The sequence below is a fragment of the Anguilla anguilla genome, chromosome 13 (assembly GCF_013347855.1).
Source record: "Anguilla anguilla isolate fAngAng1 chromosome 13, fAngAng1.pri, whole genome shotgun sequence".
NCBI classification, from domain to species: Eukaryota; Metazoa; Chordata; class Actinopteri; order Anguilliformes; family Anguillidae; genus Anguilla; species Anguilla anguilla.
This window is the reverse complement of record NC_049213.1, coordinates 3,669,690-3,691,447: the sequence shown is the minus strand read 5'-3', so window position 1 is coordinate 3,691,447 and position 21,758 is coordinate 3,669,690. Positions and strand designations below refer to the sequence as shown.

Here is a 21,758-nt window from a genome sequence, read left to right as displayed (position 1 = left end):
ACAGTGACGTGGCATCTCTCATCAATGCCCCTTACACATCACTGTCTACATTTCAAAACTGGCCAATCATTACCATAGTAATGATGAAAATGATATTGATTGTTCTCATTACTGTATTGCTGCATTATATTTTCCTCTTTCTCCAAATGTGCAGTTTTATTAGTAAATCAGTCAGAAGACCACAGAAGACTCGGACCAGTATACACCTGGTCAATATTTCTCTTCGCAGTCCACCAGCTGAGCTGTTCCACTTTGAGTACTGCTCTATCAATGTAGCTGCTGGAGCCAGCCCTTACACAACCTAAATATAACAAACTAATTTCATTTTTCAATATAATCTCCTGAGACCCAGACGAAAAAAGTTAAAGTATCTCAATTTTTTAACATATAATGCAAGTTGCTTGAATGACAAAAACATGGTGGGGTGAAAATATTTTCAAAAATATTATTTTAGAGCAGGTTTCAGCATAGCAGAATATATGGTTCTCGAGGTTAAGACCAGAGACTCGTGTCCCCTACAGGGAGAATAAGCAGACCTTCGGAGGACGTGGAGAGCCAGTACATCAGAACTGGATTTGCTTTCTGTGTGGCAGTGGAGAGGTGTTCTGATAACGCTTCTGACATTTAACCTCAGAAACTTTTTTATGTGACTCTCCAGGCTGACAGTTTGATAGCTGTACAAAATAAGTAATTGTACCTTACTGAACCCGTGTTCAGCAGTTGTCTACGATCATGGAAATGCACTTTTGTACGTCGCTTTGGATAAAAGCGTCTGCCAAATGAATGTAATGTAATGTAATATTCCTGCTACAAGCCTAAATGGAAACGTGACACAACTGATATCAAACACAGTTATCACAAACCACAATGAAAGGTTTTAAATCGAAGCAATGTTAAGCATGTGATTTTGAGGATAATACTAAAAAAAAGGTGTCATAAAAAACACTACAAAACAGGAAAAGATGATGCTTTAAAGAGGACTAAACACAATTCAAATTTCAACAGCTTTTCTGTCTGGTTCTTTCTTGACAGTATATTGCCACCTTGCTGCTGGAGGACTACATGACAGGCCATAAAACCCAGCCACTCACCCAGCCCCCAGCCCCATTTGCAATAACACACCTCTGCCAGGGCTCACTGGTGGGAAACTGTTTGTGTGTGCCTGCTAGTGAACGTGTTAATTAGGCTTAATTACGGCAGATGGAATCCATCACACCTCCATGACGGGGGTGGAAATTGTGCCAGCGACATGAGAGAATGCACTCAAATTTAACCAGTAGTAAATATTCCACCATTTACTTAAAGTTCTTGGATCAAGACAAATTTGCTGTATGTGTGCCCTGAGTTTCAAGAACAATTCGTTCCAATTGTCAGATAAACAAGATAAATTGTGGATAAAACTGTGCAGAGTGTTCCCAGCTTCACTGTTCAATAAGAAAATTAATCATATTATGAATACACGCCTAAACTGGCATTATTGGATTAGGACTCTCATTAAGGGTAATTACTCAGTCAAGATTACATATAGGCTTTACTAAATATTCAACCCTCATACTCCCTCCCTCTCACACACGCACACACAGCATGTACTAAACATGTGGAATCCCAAGACGAGAGAAATTAAATAAATAAAAAAGATTTATTTCCGTCTGAAAATGGAACAATGTCAGAAAAGCAATTCTCGAGAGGACTACAAAAAAACGGCTGTCTTCCGTTTAGCTGATGGAAACTATTCTGTTCAGTCTGTGGGATATTAATTTCTATTTGTAAAAGGGGTGAACATTGCAGGTTGCAAACGGAACATCACATTTACATTATTCTGCTGTTTAACTGCAGGAAAATAACTGCAAATACCCTGAATTTGAATCAACAAGATTCAAAAAAGAGAGAAAAAACGAATTGCTGTCACTCTTTTAAATTATGCGCCTTCATTCTTTCTTAAACAGACCTTTCCAAACAAATCTCATCCCATACTTCATACATCGATTAAAATAGGCTACTAAAAAAATCATACTCAATCATGACACAGTCACAGACACATTAGCCAGAAATACGCAATAACGTTGCGCAGAAAGCCTGTAACTTTAGACAGGACCCCATGTAATCTTTTCAAGAATTCTGCCTGTTAACCACGAGAGATGTCTCCCGCTTCTCCGCTACAGTTAGGACATATGACTCCGCTCACTGCTACGGAGCACAAACCCAGTAAACTACCGTGTGAGACGAACAGGTGAAGAGATGCAATGTAAACATTCAGTTCGGATACAGAGGTTTCATTTACCTTTCAACTGCTATTTGGTATGTATATCGACTTGAAGCGCTCCACGTGAATTCTGGGAAAATCTTCTGGGAAAAAACCTGAAACTGCAGCCAAGGCCAAGGGAACATGTGAAGTAGGTAACAAGTAGCCATTCCGCAAAAAGGTACTTACTTCGCTCGGAAATAATTTGCAAAACATAGCGCATACATTAACATATGTACATGGCCATAAATATACACAAAAGAGGCAGGTGTCTGTTTTATCTTCGGTGCCGTGTGCGCACGGACAAGTACAGGACTTTGTTTCCGGGGAAAAGCGGCGAAGTTACCCCCTGAGCGCATGTAAACACAGCATTTTTCGCGGTAATTATAGCTCTCCCGAAGCCACATCAATATCCCGTATAATTCCTATATCGCTTTCCTGGAGGGAGGGTTAAAAACGACGTGTTGCCGAAACCGCCGCTCTCTATAAACAGGCTGATTTTGGATGCGATCGCTGCCTTTGCAGCACTGTCAGCCTGCCAGGGAAAAGCTGGTTTCGTCTGGGACGGGTCAGCTGCCCAAATATAACATTTTAAGTCAGCGTTCGGTTGGGCTTTCTTCTACAGCCCCAAATATTTTTATACGTACTTAGCTCATAGGGACGGGTTCACGCAACCGCCCGCCCACCCACTCAGACACGCGCTTAAACCCGCAAAACATTATTTTTTCCTTAAATGTGCTACTTTGCTGCTTTTGAGAGTTCAACTCCATGCAAACACGGAATATTATCGCAGTTTCTTTTCAAACGCAGCGCCTCTGACGATATATTTTCCATTCAAAATAGCAGAGGTTTCAGACAACACAAAAAGATACACGGATATAGCCTCTCAAGCCTCTTTCTGTCTAAACCGAACACAGGACAGGACAGGAGAGGAGAGGCACCTGTTCCTCATAGTCATACTGTCACTGGTATCATCACTGAATTCATCTCACCCCCCCAACCCCCCAGACACAACACAGCTCATCACTTCATCTGTCAGCGACTCAAACTATAAAGTCAATAAACCAGAGTTGGGGTTCAATTCCATTTCAATTCTACCACTTCAGGAAATTACATGACATTACAGGCATTTAGCAGACACGCTTATCCAGAGTTACTAACACATCTTATTACAGAGTATCCATTTACACAGCTGGATGCCAATTGAAGCATTTCAGGTTTAGGACAGTGTCCAAAAGGTACAACAGCTGTGCCCTACCTGAGTATCAGACCTGCAGTCTTTGGGTCACACGCCCAGTTCCGTGCCCAATACGCCACTCTGCCACCCTATCAACTGGAATTCAGCTCCTGAGTGGAAAAATGCTCACAATGTTCCATGGTGTGTTTTAAACGAATGACTTGAATTTCAGATAATTTCCTGAATTAATGCAACTGAAATGAACCAGATTGTAATCCAGTGATCACTTGTGCTGGTTGAGAAGTTTAGCTGTGTCATTGCTCTGCTTCCCCAATTAATTATAACGACTCTGCTCAGAGCTAGAGTTATAATAAAACTGTACCATGCAGCAGGTGGAAAGGCTGGATAAATCATATTTCTCACAGAGTGCCTAAACAGATGTACAGTCATCTATAAACCATACACCTCCCAGAATATCAGGCTGAACTAGATTAAAAACACACGTTGAATACAAGCGAACATTTGCCCGACATTTTTTTACAGTGCGCTACTGTACAGCAATAATACCAATTCAGACTCTCACCAAATTCAAAGGCACCAAATTTATGAGTAATAATTCAATGCCAAACAGCAATACAGTTCCATTCCTGACAAACACATTGCTTATCCAAGACCTTCTGAGACTATACAGCATTCTGTTCATTTGTATTGAATATTTGTTGTCCTTTAAAAATATACAAAGTTTGTGGCGAGTCAACAAATAGGTTTGTAACATACTAGACGTTCCATAACTCATAAGTACTTAAATAAGAATACGATGCGAGTCATATTATTACACAAGGTGAGCTGCTGTGGACTCTCCTAAGCACACAGAGCCAGTCGGCAAACGACAGGTCCCCAAATCGTTTAAATCGTTGCATGGCTAGCCAATGAAACACAGGCAGCACGGTGCGTGTTCCAATCACGTCTCTGTCTGATGAACTGTCCTCCTAGATTTACGTGACCACCTGTTATGATTTCATAGGTTTGTGGATGAGAAGCTCTTGTGAGGGTACTTCTTTTCCATTGAAAATGAGGAAACTCCAAGCCAAAGTTATGGCCCACCAATACTGTACTTATGTTGTCGTATCTTGCGTGAAAACGCGTTTATTTTAAAAATATGTTTTCTATTTGACGGGACATGTCAGCGTATTTAAAGTGAGCTCTGCCTCTTCCCTCTGTGGACCGGCCTCAATGCTGGTGGGTACTGTGCCAACAAGCAGCCATGCTAATCTGCCGCGCTAATTTATTTTAGGTATGGAGGTTTGGTAGTCGGCTAACCAGCAAAGATTATGACATCTGCAGGGTATTACACGAGCAAAGGCGGGTGTTATCCAAACATGTTGTTAGCCAGCTGGAGTGTGTGTTCACTGTGTGTGTGTGTGTGTGTGCTGCGAGTCTCCTTTTTAAAAGATGCAGCGGTGTGTGTGCGGCGAGCGAGGGAGGTGTGTGTGATGCTGCACGGGGCGGAACATGGCCCTCACTGTTCAGCAGCCTCCTCAAACTCAGGAGCCGCTGTCCTCTGGGGGAGACAAATGGCTCACAGCTCATGAGTCGTTAGGGTAATTCGGGGGGGGGCTTTTAATTCATATGTGAATATTGGGGGTGACTCATCTCCCCCATCTCCCCCTAAACCTGGGCGTACGACTGTAAACGTGAGGTCTCCTCTCCCAGCGGTGTGGGACTAACGTTACACACGCCTCCGTGTGCTGTGTGTGACTGTCAGAGTGTGAAACACACCTCCGTGTGCTGTGTGTGACTGTCAGAGGGTGAAACACACCTCCGTGTGCTGTGTGTGACTGCCAGAGCGTGAAACACACCTCCTTGTGCTGTGTGTGACTGTCAGAGGGTGAAACACACCTCCGTTTGCTGTGTGTGACTGTCAGAGTGAGATCGTGATTTTCAGCACTGATTTCCAAGTCACGCTGATTTCTGCACAATGTGTGCATATAAGTGACAGAGCCGTGCTTGTTTTAAAACTCTGCGAGGGGTTAAAATCACTGGTGCTCTGACCATATTAGACCACACCTCGACCTTCAAACATGCAAGCATTAAGTGTTGAGTTTTTCTTTTTTTTACTTGCACACGCCAAGAAATACTGTCCTGACACATTATCAACATGCTTAGATTTTTCATTCCTAAAATGGGCATCACATAGAATTGCTATCGATCCACATGACCACCTACATCATCAAAAATAATTCCCATCAAAGACCCATCAAAAATCATTCCTTTGCCAAATGTTCCCGGTCAACGCAGTTATCAGCTAAAACAGAAACTTACAAAAAAGAATACACCATTTATACACCATTGCTTTTTATAAGATTGTGAACAAACTGCAAACTACATAACAGGTTTAAAACTAAGAGCAGTAACCATGGTGAGAAGCAACAGCCGCATTTCATTGTACAACCTATACTCTACGGGTTCTGACATATAAACAGACAAAAGCTGGAAAGGCAAATGAAGAAACGTGCTTCTGTAACGGACAACTGATTATAAATAAGTAAATTCACACAATATTTTTTGCGAATACTTCATGTTTGACTTTAATGCAAATGGAAACGAGTTGCCGCATGCATAATCTCCTACATATCAAAGTGAAACACAAATTGTTTCAAATGTGGGAACCTCTAACCTTCAGATAGTTATGTAATACTGACATTCGAGATATCAGTGAAACAAGCATTAAAATAATGATAACCAATCACATTTCCAGGAGCCAGGTTAGACCAGTCCATTGACAAGGCTCGATTTAGGTTATCACTTTATCCTATACCAGAAAAATAGAGTACAGAAAATTATCAACAGAATAAAGATTATGTGGTATTTAAGACATGGAAAACGCATTAAGTAATGGCAGTGACACTCGTCCTGAGCATACCATACCATCTGACTTAGGCTGTAGGTCTCCTGCAGACACATTCCTTCATCTAAATATTTACTTATAACTTACTTTTTCATTTAAATAAATCTGAACATCACTGTATATACTAACAGTGAAGTACGGCATCCTGTTTAAACCAAATCGAGTACCTTCTTGTCACGTAGGCTAGCCAATAGTAGCCATTTACCTAGAAAAGGGCCTACAAGTTTTACAGAATTAAAAAAAACACACATTAAAGCATATCATAACGAATTAGGCAACCGGTTTATTAACGCGCTCTTTCTTAAATCAATGGCCATTTTATTCATTGCGCAAATGTTAAATTGGCCAATTTTCATTTTATTGGCATGTCTAAATTTGGTTGGATGAATTATTAATAAAGCATTTCTGTAAACCCGGTGTTGTGACTAGAAGGCTGTTTTCTAATAATTATTTGACAGTGGAATTATAGTTTAACACATTGTTTTTCCGCAGTTCAGCGAAACTGGTCGTACGCAATAATGATGTCGTTTCGTGGTGGGTCCTGACAGATACCGACATTTGGAAAAGATATTGGCACCCCAAGCATTTCAGGTTACAAGAAACAGCTGTTACGAGACTGCCCTACGACCCTCGGTGGAATTCACCTCCCTCCGCGCATATCGAGATGGCTTCTTAGTGTGGGTTATTCTTTAAGCAATCATAGTTTTTTAAAGGAGTAAATAAATAAGGTTACTATCCAAACAATGCATGTTATGACATACTAGCTACACAACAAAATGAAACAATTGGCTGCCAGTGTATCTTCATTATCAGTGATAGCCTAATGGTAGCCAAAGTTGAGTAATGTTTTCAACGGTTAGGTTATGGAGTTGATAAAGAACGAAATCCAAGAAAACAAATTTCACTGAAACAAGCGCCTCATTTTATAGCCTGTATTCTTTATATTTGTAGACTGACTCTATGTTAAATGTTCAGGTTCGTTGTGTGATTTAGTCACTGGATAGTTTAGTTGCACGACGTGAACTGTAATGCTCTTCACAGCATTTTGTTTTCCATAAAAGGGGTCTTTCTTTTTTAGTGTGTCCTTGGTTATATTTCCATGGGAGCTAATTTCAGACACCTAATAATGCAGCGAGTTAGTATTGCTGATCAACACTAAAACATCAACTGTCCTCTGCATTCTCCCCTTCGTTCCAAACAGGCTAATATTTTGCGAAATAGACTCTCGCCTGTTACAACCACTGGTCAAGAAATTCTGTTGATCTTAATACTGGCGGACACACACTGATGTGAAAATGTCAATCTCCCCGAAATGCAATTATAAATCGCATCAATGGCGATACCGATTGGGGAAACAAATGGGGATACGTAGGAAAAGATAGGTACCTCTCATGGAAAGTTGAAACGGCATCAGTCGGTGGCCTTAATTTGATCCCAGCAAACTCAGGCTTCCTTGGAGGGACTTTGGAGAAGACGACTGTGAGCGTCCCGCTGGGGGTTAGAGAATTTCCAATAGAGCCCCCCTTTTCTTTCTCGGACGCACACAAATCTCAGATACAGATGGAGACGATCCGCGATCCAACACTTTTTCCGATCCCCCTATGTCTGTCCGTCGGGGTCTTTTTCTCTTTTGCGGTAGTTCCTTAAAGTTTCCTCAGAGTTAAGTTTCAAAAACAGCGATTGGGACAAAATACTGGCCGACATTCGGTATCCGTGTCCCGTAAGCCCGAAGTAGTAGAGCCTCTGCAAAACCTCTCTCGCTCTCCCTCCCTCCCTCCCTCTCTCTTTCTCAGACTCCGTGGACCACCCCGAAACAGGAAGTTAACTTTTTGTTTTTCTTAAAAAAAAAGGCTGTGCCACAGCTATGGTGCTGTACCACGCTTGCAGGCTTCCCCTTGCATCGCGCTCTAATAAAACATGAAGACACAACTGTAATAATCTAATATAACAACAACAACAACAATAATAATAATAATTATAATAATAATTATAATGATAATAATAGGCCTAATAATAATAATAATACAAAATCAGCTTCCAAAAGCCAAAAGAATAATATATGAGAACATTTTATTAGCACTTTATGTACTCTGTTGTGACACAAAAGTTTAGTAATAACTTTAGGAGTTTTGCACAGTAGTCTTCCTGTGCAGTTTAGCTGCGTGTGTGGCAAAGGGATGCTGAAGCTCGCCCTCATCTCAACACGCTGTCTGGCCAGAACTCACAGCGCCCCGTAAAACGTGGACTGGATTTCTGCAGTCGGGACGGAGGGACAAAACAGGGCCTCGTCAAACACGAGAGTACTGCAAGTATGTGGAAAACAGAAGCGGTGAAGTCTTTTATGTTAAATTGCCGTTTTTAATTTTTAGGCATTGCTAAGGAAATGTGAAAACCGATAAACAACGCCCAACGAACAAGTTTGTTTTAATCCGAAAACCTATTTCATGTCTTCTCATAATGATAAAATAAGTTGCAAACTTAGAAGGTAATATTATCTTTAACACCTAGTATGTGTTGTGTGAAGCAGATAAAGTATTTTTGTAAAAAAAAGTTTTAGAAATAATTCCAACATTTACCTTAGATCGGTACTTTGAGCGGACACAGGTCTGGATAGTTTTCAACGATTCTTATATATAGGCTGTTTTAAATGCAAAAGTTGTCATTGTAAATTCAATTAATTATTTAAACGTTTGGTTGTATGTGTGACCAAAGGACTGATTTCTCTCCTGGGACAAGTTTGCTGTAAAAATTAGAGGAAGGCGACTTTCTTGGGAGGATGACATTTTTGGCTTCCAGCAAACAGTCTTGGCAAGAGCAACTTAACACAAATTACATTCTTTGCATACAATCTATTTATAGCACTGGGTACTTCCCTGAAGTGAAAGAGGTTAGTACCATGCTCAAGGATGCCAGTGCCCTGTCTGGGAATCACACCTGCACGTTTTAACCATCAGCTGCATACCGCATATTATACATGCGATAAGAAAGATATATTACATATAATAAAAATGAGACGTCAGAATATTATTTCAATGCCTTCAGAAAACATGTTTCCATGTTTGGAAGTGCAGCCATATGGAGAATGTAGGATAAGTATTGACAGTTTGTTTTAAACAAATACAATTTTAAAAAGATGAAAATGGCAGGAGTTTAAACAGTTAAATGTGTGCTGTAAAATCAACTTAAAGTGTTGCTTTACTATGTAGGACTCATATGGACTCTGTTGTAGCTGAATTGAATTGACACTGAATGCAATAATCAATTTCATGGATGAAAATAGTTCTGAAAGCAAATGAATGGCAGTTAGCTGTTGAATGTTTGTTCTACTGTTAGTGCAGTGATGTTCTATTGTTAGTGCAGTGATGTTCTGTTAGTGCGGTGATGTTCTATTGTTAGTGCAGTGATGTTATATTGATAGTGCAGTGATGTTCTATTGTTAGTGCAGTGATGTTATATTGATAGTGCAGTGATGTTCTATTGTTAGTGCGGTGATGTTCTATTGTTAGTGCGGTGATGTTCTACTGTTAGTGCAGTGATGTTCTATTGTTAGTGCAGGGATGTTCTATTGTTAGTGCAGTGATGTTCTACTGTTTGTGCAGTGATGTTCTGCTGTTAGTGCAGTGATGTTCTACTGTTAGTGCCGTAATGTTCTACTGTTTGTGCAGTGATGTTCTGCTGTTAGTGCAGGGATGTTCTACTGTTAGTGCCATTATGTTCTATTGTTAGTGCAGTGATGTTCTCCTGTTAGTGCCATTATGTTCTATTGTCAGTGCAGTGATGTTCTATTGTTAGTGCAGTGATGTTCTATTGTTAGTGCAGGGATGTTCTATTGTTAGTGACATTATGTTCTATTGTCAGTGCAGTGATGTTCTCTTGTTAGTGCAGTGATGTTCTACTGTTAGTGCAGTGATGTTCTATTGTTAGTGCAGTGATGTTCTACTGTTAGTGCAGTGATGGTCTACTGTTAGTGCAGGGATGTTCTACTGTTAGTGCAGTGATGTTCTATTGTTAGTGCAGTGATGTTCTACTGTTAGTGCAGGGATGTTCTACTGTTAGTGCCGTTCTGTTCTGAAGTTAGTGCAGTGATTTTCTACTGTTAGTGCAGTGATGTTCTATTGTTAGTGCAGGGATGTTCTATTGTTAGTGCAGTGATGTTCTACTGTTTGTGCAGTGATGTTCTACTGTTAGTGCAGTGATGTTCTATTGTCAGTGCAGTGATGTTCTATTGTTAGTGCAGTGATGTTCTATTGTCAGTGCAGTGATGTTCTATTGTTAGTGCAGTGATGTTCTATTGTCAGTGCAGTGATGTTCTATTGTTAGTGCAGTGATGTTCTCTTGTTAGTGCAGTGATGTTCTATTGTCAGTGCAGTGATGTTCTATTGTTAGTGCAGTGATGTTCTATTGTCAGTGCAGTGATGTTCTATTGTTAGTGCAGTGATGTTCTCTTGTTAGTGCAGTGATGTTCTATTGTTAGTGCAGTGATGTTCCACTGTTAATGCAGTGATGTTCTATTTTTAGTGCAGTGATGTTCTACTGTTAGTGCAGTGATGGTCTACTGTTAGTGCAGGGATGTTCTACTGTTAGTGCAGTGATGTTCTATTGTTAGTGCCGTGATGTTCTAAAGTTAGTGCAGTGATGTTCTACTGTTAGTGCAGTGATGATCTACTGTTAGTGCAGTGATATTCTATGGTTAGTGCAGTGATGTTCTATTGTTAGTGCAGTGATGTTTTCCTGTTAGTGCAGTGATGTTCTCCTGTTAGTGCAGTGATGTTCTAAAGTTGGTACAGAGATGTTCTCTTGTTAGTGCAGTGATGTTCTATTGTTAGTGCAGTGATATTCTGCTGTTAGTGCAGTGTGTTCTATTGTTAGTTCAGTTATGTTCTATTGTTAGTACCGTTCTGTTCTAAAGTTAGTGCAGTGATTTTCTCCTGTTAGTGCAGTGATGTTCTACAGTTAGTGCAGTGATGTTCTATGGTTAGTGCAGTGATGTTCTACTGTTAGTGCAGTGATGTTCTATTGTTAGTGCAGTGATGTTCTGTAGTTAGTGCAGTGATGTTCTCTTGTTAGTGCAGTGATGTTCTGTAGTTAGTGCAGTGATGTTCTATTGTTAGTGCAGTGATGTTCTGTAGTTAGTGCAGTGATGTTCTCCTGTTAGTGCAGTGATGTTCTGTAGTTAGTGCAGTGATGTTCTGTAGTTAGTGCAGTGATGTTCTATTGTTAGTGCAGTGATGTTCTGTAGTTAGTGCAGTGATGTTCTATTGTTAGTGCAGTGATGTTCTCTTGTTAGTGCAGTGATGTTCTATTGTTAGTGCCGTGATGTTCTATTGTTAGTGCCGTGATGTTCTACTGTTAGTGCAGTGATGTTCTATTGTTAGTGCAGTGATGTTCTGTTGTTAGTGAAGTGATGTTCTACTGTTAGTGCAGTGATATTCTACTGTTAGTGCAGTGATGTTCTATTGTTAGTGCCGTGATGTTCTAAAGTTAGTGCAGTGATATTTTATGGTTAGTGCAGTGATGTTCTATTGTTAGTGCAGTGATGTTCTGTTGTTAGTGCAGTGATGTTCTATTGTTAGTGCAGTGATGTTCTGTAGTTAGTGCAGTGATGTTCTATTGTTAGTGCAGTGATGTTCTCTTGTTAGTGCAGTGATGTTCTATTGTTAGTGCCGTGATGTTCTATTGTTAGTGCCGTGATGTTCTACTGTTAGTGCAGTGATGTTCTATTGTTTATGCAGTGATGTTCTGTTGTTAGTGAAGTGATGTTCTACTGTTAGTGCAGTGATATTCTACTGTTAGTGCAGTGATGTTCTATTGTTAGTGCCGTGATGTTCTAAAGTTAGTGCAGTGATATTTTATGGTTAGTGCAGTGATGTTCTATTGTTAGTGCAGTGATGTTCTGTTGTTAGTGAAGTGATGTTCTACTGTTAGTGCAGTGATATTCTACTGTTAGTGCAGTGATGTTCTATTGTTAGTGCAGTGATGTTCTATAGTTAGTGCAGTGATGTTCTCCTGTTAGTGCAGTGATGTTCTCTTGTCAGTGCAGTGATGTTCTATTGATAGTGCAGTTTTGTTCTGTTGTTAGTGCAGTGATATTCTACTGTTAGTGCAGTGATGTTCTATTGTTAGTGCAGTGATGTTCTTCTGTTAGTGCAGTGATGTTCTATTGTTAGTGCAGTGATGTTCTTCTGTTAGTGCAGTGATGTTCTATTGTTAGTGCAGTGATGTTCTATAGTTAGTGCAGTGATATTCTATTGTTAGTGCAGTGATGTTCTCTTGTTAGTGCAGTGATGTTCTATTGTTAGTGCAGTGATGTTCTATTGTTAGTGCAGTGATGTTCTTCTGTTAGTGCAGTGATGTTCTATTGTTAGTGCAGTGATGTTATTCTGTTAGTGCAGTGATGTTCTATTGTTAGTGCAGTGATGTTCTCCTGTTAGTGCAGTGATGTTCTATTGTTAGTGCAGTGATGTTCTACTGTTAGTGCCGTTCTGTTCTGAAGTTAGTGCAGTGATGTTCTATTGTTAGTGCAGTGATATTCTACTGTTAGTGCAGTGATGTTCTATTGTTAGTGCAGTGATGTTCTGAAGTTAGTGCAGTGATGTTCTATTGTTAGTACAGTGCAGTTATATTATTAGTGCAGTGATGTTCTGAAGTTAGTGTAGTGATGTTATATTATTAGTCCAGTGATGTTCTATTGTTATTGCAGTGATATTTTATTGTTAGTGCATCAGACACCCACGCAGACATGGGAAGAATATGCTAAATCCACACAGAAATGCCGCGGCTGAGATCTGAACACAGAACATTCTGTAAGGCGACAGTGCTGACCACTGCACCACCAGTGCCGGAATTTAGTGCAGTGATGTTCTACTGTTAGTGCAGTGATCTTCTAAATACACCCCTATCAATATTTTAGTGAAGCTAGCAAACGATTCATCATATCTAAAGATTCCCTAAATGTTTCAAATAATAGATGACTAAATATACTGTAGACCATCAGTGTCGTCTGCAGACTGGTGTGTAGAATAACCCAGGAGGTAACTGAGGTCAAACAGGGCAAAGGAACCGTAAATTAGACATGACTATAGCCCAGGGGTACACCTTAAAGAATGCTTGGCAGAGGAAAGACAGAGATGTTATAGTTATAGCTCTGTAAAAACATGTTATCTGTCTCGTGGTATCTTTTTTTTTTGTTATGTTACAAATTGTTGTTTGGTTAGGTTAACATTACACTTACTGATATTAATGGGCCTCTGCATTCCTGAAGGTAACTCTGATGTTCTCTACCAGTGTGACATCAGTCTGGATAAAACCAGCGAAAATGACTGTAAGTTAATGTGAATGCTGGTTAGTTGGGTCAGATATCTTAGTAATGGACACAAACAAAAACCTGCACATTTTGGACATGGATAGAGACCCCCTGGTTTAAGGACTGGCACCCTTAACCGGCAAGCTCTTTAACTGGACCATAGTTATAGAATTGTTTGTGTCCCTTTTACTGATACCCACTGATCATGGTGTCTACAGTGACACCTTCAGGATCTGGACTGAACTGCAGTTTCTACAGTCATGTTTCAGAACAACTTATGGTGCTAATCGTGTGCAATGATAAAGGGTGAACTGTTTAACCAATGGCTCACAGCAGCACAGTCAATGTATTTCAACATTATTTTAACACATTTTTTTGCTTACTTATTCACACTCCAGTACTACAGATTGCTAAATGGAGAACAGGATATATAGGTTGTTGCATACAATATACATATTGATTTGACTCCTTTTCTAGATAAGATACCGTCCCCTGCTAAAGAGTTGGCGCCAGTTGCAGCACCATCCGTGAAAACAGTACTACTACTAATATTACTAATATTACCACTACTACTACTGCTACTACTATTGCTAATATTACTACTACCACTGCTACTTTTACTAATATTACTTCAACTACTACCACTGCTACTATTACTACTACTACTACTACTACTAATAATAATAATGTATTTGTAAAGTGTTTCTTACAAAGTGACATTAAAAGAAAATTGAATTTAAAAGAGGTCCTGGTAAAATCATAAAATAATGTTAAATAATTTAAAATAATAACATTATAAGGGCATTTCCCAGACATTCTCTGTATTACTTTGCTGTTACCCCAGAAAAACATTCTTCTGTTAGACTGATAGATTCATTTGACATTGGATTTGTTCTTGTTTAACATAATTAAATACCTCAAACATGTCAGTCAGATGGTTTTCATAAATCAAATCAGTAAACTGGAAATATTAATTTCAACAAACATTACACGGACTAAAAAGTGTTGCACACGTTTCTGTAGGTAAATTATATATTTTTTTACATAATTTATATTTAAATTATTCAGTCCTGTAACATATTGTAAATAAGTGAAAATATAACAATTATATTTCACACCTAAATATTTTAAAGACAATATAATGTGATAGCTAAAAGCAACTATTTGTATATTTTTCTATATTGTGAAGTGTCGCATAATCTCTTGTGGTCTTGATAATATATTTTATTTAAATATATTGATGTGTATTTCATTTCTGTAAGAGTCAAAGGTCTGGTGAAGGATACTGCTTAATCATCATTTCCAGAAATTATAAGCAGCAGGACAGATCTTTGAGAACAAGTGAGATAAACATTGAACAAGGTATGCAGGAAAATCTGAAACGATGCAAAGAATTGTTTGCAGCCAGAAACTGGAAGTGCATTTGACCAATCTGCTACCCATACTTCTCCAAGAACAGTGACACATGTAGTTGTTATATGTGTGTATGTATATCCAATGTCTGGTATAGTTTTATAGTGTCCACAAGCAAACCTGCTATCTGTGTGTTTGTGCATCCTGTGTGTGTCTGTGCATATATGTGTGTGTGCGTTTGTGTGTGAATGGGTGTGTATGTGTATGGGTGTGTATGTGTGTGTGTGCGTGTGTGTCCATGGTTCTGTGAATGGATGTGTATGTGTATGGTTGTGCGTGTGTGTATGTGTGTATCTGTTTGTGTGTGTGTGTGTGTGTATGTGTATTGTATTTGTGTGGATATCTGTGTGTTTGCGTGTGTGTATGACTGTGTCCACTGAGCGCTGTCCCAGGCTGTGTATATTGAGCGCTGTCCCAGGCTGTCCCAGGCTGTGTTCACTGAGCGCTGTCCCAGGCTGTCCCAGGCTGTCCCAGGCTGTGTATATTGAGCGCTGTCCCGGGCTGTCCCAGGCTGTCCCAGGCTGTGTATATTGAGCGCTGTCCCAGGCTGTCCCAGGCTGTCCCAGGCTGTGTATATTGAGCGCTGTCCCAGGCTGTCCCAGGCTGTGTATATTGAGCGCTGTCCCAGGCTGTCCCAGGCTGTGTATATTGAGCGCTGTCCCAGGCTGTGTATATTGAGCGCTGTCCCAGGCTGTCCCAGGCTGTCCCAGGCTGTCCCAGGCTGTGTATATTGAGCGCTGTCCCAGGCTGTCCCAGGCTGTCCCAGGCTGTGTATATTGAGCGCTGTCCCAGGCTGTCCCAGGCTGTCCCAGGCTGTGTATATTGAGCGCTGTCCCGGGCTGTCTCAGGCTGTCCCAGGCTGTGTATATTGAGCGCTGTCCCAGGCTGTCCCAGGCTGTGTATATTGAGCGCTGTCCCAGGCTGTCCCAGGCTGTGTTCACTGAGCGCTGTCCCAGGCTGTCCCAGGCTGTCCCAGGCTGTGTCCTCATCACTGTCCCAGGCTGTGTATATTGAGCGCTGTCCCAGGCTGTCCCAGGCTGTGTCCTCATCGCTGTCCCAAGCTGTGTCCTCATCGCTGTCCCAAGCTGTGTCCTCATCGCTGTCCCAGGCTGCCCCAGGCTGTAGTTAAAGCCTATGGGGAGGTTGTGAATGAGAGTTCTGGCCCTGGGCCCGGTGTGGGAGCAGAAGCGCTGCCACTAATGCGTCCCACAGCTGCCACAGCCATATGGAGCCTCCATTCATGCCCGCTGTGCAGGCAGCCTATCAGATGCGCTGGATTACGAGCGGCAGCCTATCAGGTGTGCTGGATTACGAGCGGTAGCCTATCAGGTACACTGGATTACAGTAGCGTTTGGATCAGCAGGCATCACACGGGTTACATGGGTTTCACTGGCCTGATCCTTCATTGATAAATATCTGTCCTCTCAGGATTTTTCACAGTTCACATTTGTTGCAAATGGTGAACAGTGTTTTTTTATTATTATTAATTGTGTGGGAATTGGGGTTCTGCAGTGAAGGGCTCAATGTAACAGAGTTTGTATGTAGCTCAAATGTGCTCTGCCAATAAAATACACGGACAAATTTACTGTGCAGAGTTTAGGTTTATTATTGAAAGTTTTGTTACCTTTTCACAGTTTTAAGAGGGTTTAACAATGTTCTGGGCTGTTCGGCTGCTGTTGAAAACGAACAAGGCGGCTCTTGCAATTCTGCGATGGAGTCGTATAATTTCGTACGCGTAAGTTTTTATAACACGTGCCAATGTAAGGTACAGAACGTTAGCATTGCGCTTGCCTGAGCTCGCGGCTTCATTCTTAAGGTTGCGAGGAGCTTATTCCCGTAAGTACATCAAAGCTGTTTGACACTTTACAAATCCGTGCCAGATTACCGAAAAGGCAGGTCCTGCGCTAAGCCAGTTCACAGGGTAATCGGGCCGGTCTATTCGGGGCGGCGAAGTGAAAACGAGCTCTTGTAAGCAGCTCACTTTCCAAACTCACATTTAAACCGGAGGAATCAGCTAAGGTGGCTCGCACACCAAAATTTAATTACCCTCGTTACTCTGAGTATAATGCACTGTGTGAGAAACTCTAACCCCGATAGAGGACATTTTACTGTGTGCCTACTTTTAGTGTGTAAATTTTACTGTGATTTTGCTGCTCAACACTGCTCAGTGTTAATTCTGCTCGGTCACAGTTGATTTAACTCAAAACATTTTGTTGTGAGGGAAGAAAGTAAAAAAAAAAAGCTTAAAAAAATGGATAAAATGGAAATAAATGAACTTTTGCAGTTGGAATCGCAGACAAAATACCCTACGTTTTTTGAAGGCAGTATATACGTTCACCCATTTTTCAGCCTTCAATGAATGCTGCAATTCGTTTATTTTAATGACCGGATATATTTCCACAAACAGTGCCTGCAAATTGGAATTTAATCCCTGTATTTACGTATGTTTCATGAACAAAACCTTTCTGATGTACAAATTAATTTCAGGTCTATGTTATCAGGATTTGTGGAATTCTGTTTCTTTTTGGGAAGTTCAGGAAATAAATAAAATTTAATTAACATATTTTTTTAATGTAATGCTAAATGTGTTTGTTCCATGAGCATAATTTTTTTAAATGATACATTTTATTTCAAATTCACTTCCTGAATTGAAAATGGAAATGGCCCCAAATCCTGTCCTGCACTGGACAAAGTATATGAATGAAAACTGTGCTTCTCCTGTTTCATCACTGTAGGACAGAGAGACTCAAATGTTTCCATTATTCTCCTCCAATCAGGGGCTGGTTTAGGCCAGGGACACCAGATGAGTTAAATCTCTGGCCAATCAGATCCATTAATCAATCAAACCATTAATTACCAGGTAAAAAGAGGAAAGCAGTGGCACTGCTGGCTCTGCGAGCCAGATTTGAGTATGGCTTCTGTAGACCCCTGAGAGATGCACCTGTCTCCCAGGTGAGGAGCCTGCGGGGGGCCTGGTGCACCCTGGGATACGGGGCTGGAGTCCCGGCGGGGCGGCGGGCTGAGCATCTGCTCCCGGGGCCCGGGACAGCTGTGCTCTAAAGTCCTGCAACACCTTTACAGGATTTGCTTTTTCCACTGCAGATGGTCCCGGGCACCTGCTCCCCTCTCATTGGCTCAGAGACCGAACGGCCGCCAGCACCGCGGGTATATAAGGGTGCTTCCCTCGGGGGTTTTGACCCGGCCCGACTCACCTGTGAGGGGGACCCCCCCCCCCCCCCTGCACCCCAGCACCTGCCCCGCACCCCAGGACCTGCACCGGATCCCTCAAACCCGCACACAGGTAAGACCCCCTCCAGCATTCTGCCTTCTGAACCTCATACGCAACCTGCCATTTAAATATGACATCCTCACCCGCCTTTTAACCTTCTCATTTTCATTTTAAAGTTTTGTTCAGGTCGTTTTAATCCGCACGTTTGCGAACTGAAATGGAAGAAATGGGGTCTATAATGTTCGCTGCAATGCATGCACTCTCAGTGCAGATGCAGGGCAACCAATTATTTATTTATGAACTTGTTTATTTTTTGGACGTGCCTTTTCGGTGTAATATGGAATGACATATTAAAGACATTAGAGTTCAGTAGAATAAATAAATCGTTATTGTCCCAGTGGGCCATTTGCTTAGCATTGTGCCTCATTAATTGCAGGAATTTACAATGTTACATTCAGGTAATAAATAATATGCTCATATTTCATAGCAGCCCATTAAGGATGTAGCCCATACTAGAGGGGAGAGAGACTATGCTAAAAGACTATAGCATCTCCACGCACTGTTGCTGCCTAACTTACAGTAGGTGATCTAATTGACATTTGTACCTTCAAAGTAATTAGTAAAATTGCATTTTTTTCATCATAATGTATGTGCAACATTTCTAATGGAATGAATATTTAAGTTGCATAGATTGCAAAGAAAAAAAGATGTTGCTTGCAATAAGGTTAAAATGTGTGCCAGAAATCTTCAGCGATACTAAGATTTTTGTCAAATTAAACCAAGATATGTTGTCAAACAGGAATTGATGGTAAAATTGTAATTTATTCCTGTTATTTTTATAATGCATTTCTGTCCCTCACTGTGGTGGTTTGTAGTAGTCAGGAGTAGTGGGGGCGCATAGCTCAGGAGGTAAGACCGATTGTCTGGCAGTCGGAGGGTTGCCGGTTCAAACCCCGCCCTGGGCGTGTCGAAGTGTCCTTGAGCAAGACACCTAACCCCTAACTGCTCTGGGGAATGAGAGGCATCAATTGTAAAGCGCTTTGGATAAAAGTGCTATATAAATGCAGTCCATTTAGTCAGACCACACCATTTTCACAATTTGTTGCCACAAATACATTTTATTATGTAATTGAATATATAATATGCATTATATAATGAATCCATAATTAATTATATGCTTTAAATAAAAAAAGATTTAAAATTTGTTCAGATGCAAAAAGTTGAATTGTTTAACTTCAGTCTGTGTGAAATAATAGTTTATTATGATTTAAGGAGAATATGTATCTGCACACCAAATTAATTTAAATAATTTGTGGAATTGACCACACAATGAAAAATATATTAAATAAAAAAACTGAGTAAAATATTCACAAATCTAAACTTAGAGAACATTTGAGGATACATTCTAATCTACAATCCAGTGGAGATATTAAACCCTCTGTTAGGGATGAATTAACACTGAATTAGAGTTGATTTTACTTCGCCTATGATTGTGGTGGGACAGTCCTATGTTTCGATTGGGGTGGGATGGTCCCATGTTAGGATTGTGGTGGGACAGTCCCATAAATGATTGTGATATGATTGTGGTGGGACAGTCCCATAAATGATTGTGATATGATTGTGGTGGGACAGTCCCATAAATGATTGTGTTATGATTGTGGTGGGACAGTCCCATAAATGATTGTGTTATGATTGGGGTGGGACAGTCCCATGTGATGATTGTGTTAGGATTGGGGTGGGATGGTCCTGTGTTAGGATTCTGGTGGGAAGGTCTCATGTTTTGATTGTGGTGGGACAGTCCCATAAATGATTGTGTTATGATTGTGGTGGGACAGTCCCATGTAAGGACATTCAGCTATTTCCTCAGGGAATAAAACAAACAGTCTGTTACAGTACATGGCTCAGAATTGTGGTGGTACATTCTGAAACGTGGCTTTCATGCATGGCTGAATTTGGCCCAGTCTGCAAATGTTCTGTTTAGCACATAAATTTCAGCAGTTTCTAAACTGAAACATTTGATATACTGGCATGTACCTGTCACTAAATTCCTTTTTCCACAAATACAATACAGCATGTGTTGTTTTCCCCCGTATGTGTTCATTTCTATGAATCCATAAATATGCCATGCAATACAAAACATGACTGCTGGCAGTGAAACTGAACATTTTTCTTACTTCCATATATCATAAATGATCATTACTGTAGATGCCAGTGGACTTAATGTAGGCCTATTATTTACCAGCTGTTCATTCCTTATATCCTCATTCCTGGTGTAATTGGTCGATTTGCAGGGCAATTACATTACATTACAGGCATTTAGCAGATGCTCTTATCCAGAGTGGCTTGCACAACTTTTTACACAGCATTTACATTGCATCCATTTATACAGCTGGATATCTGCTGAAGCACCTGTTGTACCAGCAGCTTCAAACCCTGGGAATCAAACCTGTGACCTTTGGTTACCAGACCAGCTCCTTTCCCTCCTTATTATTCTTTAAATTGTGAAATTAGAAAAGTAAAATTAGGCAAAGAGCAATAACATGCTTATTACATAAACTACATCATACCAATAAAATAACACACATTTTCAAGTAGGGGCAAGTTCAAGTTTAAACTACAGTAGTAAGCATTAGGACAGTGTACTCCAGCACATTGGATTTGAAATAAAACAATGACTATGAGGTTAAAGTGCTGACTGTCAGTTTTCGTTTAAAGGACCCCTCCAGAAGTATTTTGAAACCTTAAACAATATTCAGTCTGTGGGTCCCACAGAACTATGGCAAGCCCTTTTAACATTTAAGTGCATAAATTGATTCATTTATGACTTGTCAAAACGCTAATGTAAAATATCTCTAATTACATTTTGACTAGCCAAAACATTAATTTAAGAAATTTCTAAGTACATTTTGATTAGTCAAAATGTGCATTTGAGAAATCTATAATTACATTTTGACTAGTAGGATTTAAGTTACTTTCGCTGTTCAGTTGTATGGAGCCCCCAATTAAAGATATCTACAATTCAGTTTTGACTATCCAAAATGTGAATTATCTTAATTTAAATTATGACTAGTCGTAACTCAGATTAGAGATATCTCCACAGTAGTTCTGATTAGTCATAATTTCAATTAAAGATATCTTTAAATCCTCGTGATTTAAGATACCTAAATTATCTTTTTTGATATCTGAAAATAAGATATTACTTTTGTATATATACAGTTTGTAGACTAGATTGTAGATACCTTGTACTGGAGTTACGATTAGTCAAATCTTAAGTGGAGATATCTCAAATTTTAGTTATTACTAGTCACAAGTCCTTTTAAGATATCTACAAAGACGTAGTGGATATATTTAATGTAATTATAGATAGTCGTGCGAGGCTATTAAATGTTGAAAGGGCTTGCCATATCAGAACTGAATCTGGACCGTGCAATGTGACACACTATTAGCTTTAGCGCCACCTGTGGGCAGGAGGGTTCCAGCCGGCCA

General features: G+C 40.3%; 1 protein-coding gene across 6 annotated transcripts in view; it reads right to left on the bottom strand.

Annotated features, from left to right (window-relative positions):
- Positions 1 to 8,088, bottom strand: part of gli1 (GLI family zinc finger 1) — an 84,362-nt gene extending 76,274 nt beyond the window's left edge. For 5 of the 6 annotated variants that reach the window (XM_035389620.1, XM_035389623.1, XM_035389622.1 and 2 more), the window contains exon 1: positions 7,714 to 8,088. The gene's annotated coding sequence lies outside the window, so the exon portion shown is untranslated. Of the gene's footprint in view, positions 1 to 3,500; positions 3,722 to 7,713 lie in introns of those variants that run through there. The other variant, XM_035389621.1, reaches the window with a different exon arrangement.
- Positions 8,089 to 21,758: the final 13,670 nt, after the last annotated feature.